Raw genomic sequence first — 3603 nt, forward strand, 5'->3', positions numbered from 1 at the left:
TTCTCCTTCCTCTCCTACTCCATCTCCTTGTAATTTTTTTGATTTCTCTTCTTTCTGAGTGAAAAACTTAGCTTGATTCCCACTCATAAGCCTTAACGTTTCATTGTTTCGACAGCTGAGAGAAAGAGACGAGAGGTTGCTCTGACAGATAGGATGGATCCTGTGGAGATTGCCCAAGGGTAGGAGCTCTAGTTTCTCCCTTCACTTTGTATATTGGGCTGGTCTGCCACATGTATGTAAAATTCTATATGCGTCCGCGTTGATTGAAGAATCGGCCCACTGATTCGATTTGTTGTGGCTGTTGCTGCATTTCAGGGTTGATGCCAGGCCCGAGTGTTCTTTGACACCAACTGACCCTGTGTCCAAGGTGCTCAATGATGATGACCTCGTAATCGAGATCCTCCTCCGCCTCACTCCGAAGCCATCCTCCCTCCGCAACGTCTCCCTCGTCTACAAGCGATGGCGCCGCATCCTCTTCGACCCTCAATTCCTCGGGCGCTTCCGCAAGCACCATTGGAAGCTCCTCGGCTTCTTCTACCAACAGTTTAATGAAGCCCCCAACTTCACTCCAATTTCGGACCAGTTGGACCTCATTGCAGCAGCGTTGCCGGAGAACCTGTTTCATCCTTATTCTGGAGGAGGCGTCTTCCTTGGCTGCTGTGATGGCATCGCCCTCGTCCTCCACCGTGCGCGCCATGAAGCCATCATTTGGGAACCCACCACCGGGGGCAAAAACCACTTGGCTTTTCCACCGGCCGTGAGTGATGGCTTCGAAACCTCTGTTATGAGCGCGGCGGTGATGTGCTCTGCCCGCGACATTCATCAGCACTTGCACAACGAGAACTGCTTGAGCACATTCAAACTGGTACTGGTGTGCCAGGAAGATTTCGCTAACCAAAAAAAGGTATCTGTTTGCCTCTACGACTCCAAGTCTAATACATGGGGAGATATTATATCCATAACGGATACATGCAAGATTGCTAATGTGGCAAGGCCCAGCGTCATGGTTGGGAATGCACTTTACTGGTTGCTCTCTGGAGCCAACATCCTTGAGTTTGATTTTGAAAGGCAGACCCATGTTGTGATTGAGAAGCCGACAACATATGCCCATGTTACTGGTTCTAGCGTCGACACGTTCTTTCAGATCTTACGAGGAGAGGATAATTGCCCTGGCCTTGCGGTTCTTTCAAAGTTAAAACTGAGCATTGAGTTATGGGGGAGGAAGTCAAACGGTGATGGTATTGTCTCATGGGTGCTGCAGAAATGTGTTCAACTTGACGAGCTCTTTTCAAGACCCGCGCGCAGGAAAAATGTCATCCTGTTGGCGGGGTATGATGAGGACACAAATGCGATATTTCTGTCTTCGGATTCTCATGATTTCATCCTCCAGCTTGAGTCGGTGCAGTTCAGATATATTGGAAGGAGAGAATGCACACACTTCAGAATGTATTATCCGTATACAAATTTCTACATTGCAGGTAATACATCGTTGAGTAATTTCTTCTGTTGAATTCATTACATTACTTATGGTACATGTTTGATGTGATATCATTGGCTCATTGGTCTGCTTAAAGGCTGACAAGATATTTGTGAGTAAATTGATTTAGGCATACCAGAACAAGGTTACCAACTTTGCTTTACATTTGCAGTCCCAGATTTGTCATTATATTAAGTTTGGTGCAGTTTGATTATAAGTAAGACCAGATTTGGATTTGAAATTGGCACTACCACAGTGCCTTGTTGTAGCACTACACTTACTCTCGGTCAACAATTGATGCCTACTGTTTTATAATTGTCGTTTGGGTTGCAGAACCATGAGTTTGATCCTTTTGCTAAGGATCAATCAGAGACAAGAAAAGTAGGAATTAAGTTATATGCATACCTAATCTGCATATAGGTGTAGGCCAATTCTCTTGTGTGTATGTGCAATATGAGGCAAATGATCAGTAGAATAGTCTAATATTGGGGAAATGATTAAAGACAAGGTAATACGGTACAAAAGATCAATAGATCAATCTAATATGTGGAAATTGATTAATGGGGTAGGGGGGTAATATAGGGCAAATGATCAATCGACCAATCTAATATTGGGGCAAATGATTAATAGATACAAAGTAATATGGCAAATGATCAAGTATGCAAGTAATAAGGGTTATCTATATATGATCACAGACACTGAACATTTGAGGTCAGGACACCCCTTCTCCATCTCCTCGTAACTTTTTCGTTTTCTGTTTTGTCCTAGTGGAAAACCTAGCTTGATTCCCGCTCATAAGCCTTACATTTCATTGTTTTGACAGCTGTGGGAAAGAGAGGAGAGGGTGCTGCGACAGATAGGATGGAACCTGTTGAGATTCCCCAAGGGTAAGACCTCTAATTTCTCCCTTCACTTTCTGTATATTAGGCTGGTCCGCCAGATGCATGTAAAGTTATATATGCATCCGTATTTATTGATTTGTTGTGGCTGTTGCTGCATTTCAGGGTTGATGCCAGGCCCGAGTGTTCTTTGACACCAACTGACTCTGTGTCCAAGGTGCTCAGTGATGATGACCTCCTAATTGAGATCCTCCTCCGCCTCACTCCGAAGCCATCCTCCCTCCGCAACACCTCCCTCATCTACAAGCGATGGCGCCGCATCCTCTTCGACCCCCAATTCCTCGGGCGCTTCCGCAAACACCATTGGAAGCTCCTCGGCTTCTTCTACCAACAATTTAATGAAGCCCCCATCTTCACTCCAATTTCGGACCAGTTGGACCTCATTGCAGCAGCGTTGCCGGAGAACCTGTCTGATCCTTATTCTCTAGGTGGCGTCTTCCTTGGCTGCCGCAATGGCATCACCCTCGTCCTCGACTGCGCGCGCCATAAGGCCATCATTTGGGAACCCACCACCGGGGGCAAAAACCACGTGGCTTTTCCACCAGCAGTCAGTCATGGCTTTGAAACCTCTGTTGTGAGCGCAGCGGTGATGTGCTCTGCCCGCGACGTTCATCAGCACTTGCACAACGAGAACTGCTTGAGCACATTCGAACTGGTACTGGTGTGCCAGGAAGATTTCGCTAACCAAACAAAGGTATCTGTTTGCCTCTACGACTCCAAGTCTAATACATGGGGAGATATTATATCCATGACGGATACATGCAAGATTGCTAATGCGGCAAGGCCCAGCGTCATGGTTGGGAATGCACTTTACTGGTTGCTCTCTGGAGCCAACATCCTTGAGTTTGATTTTGAAAGGCAAACCCTTGTTGTGATTGAGAAGCCGACAACATATGCCCATGTTACTGGTTCTAGCGTCGACATGTCCTTTCAGATCTTACGAGGAGAGGATAATTGCCTTGGCCTTGCGGTTCTTTCAAAGTTAAAACTGAGCATTGAGTTATGGGGGAGGAAGTCAAACGGTGATGGTATTGTCTCATGGGTGCTGCAGAAATGTGTTCAACTGGACGAGCTCTTTTCAAAACCCGCGCGCAGGAAAAATGTCATCCTGTTGGCGGGGTATGATGAGGACACAAATGCGATATTTCTATCTTCGGATTCTCATGATTTCATCCTCCAGCTCGAGTCGGCGCAGTTCAGATATATTGGAAGGCGAGAATGCACACA

This window comes from Triticum urartu, chromosome 6 (genome assembly GCF_003073215.2).
Source record: "Triticum urartu cultivar G1812 chromosome 6, Tu2.1, whole genome shotgun sequence".
Lineage (NCBI taxonomy): Eukaryota > Viridiplantae > Streptophyta > Magnoliopsida > Poales > Poaceae > Triticum > Triticum urartu.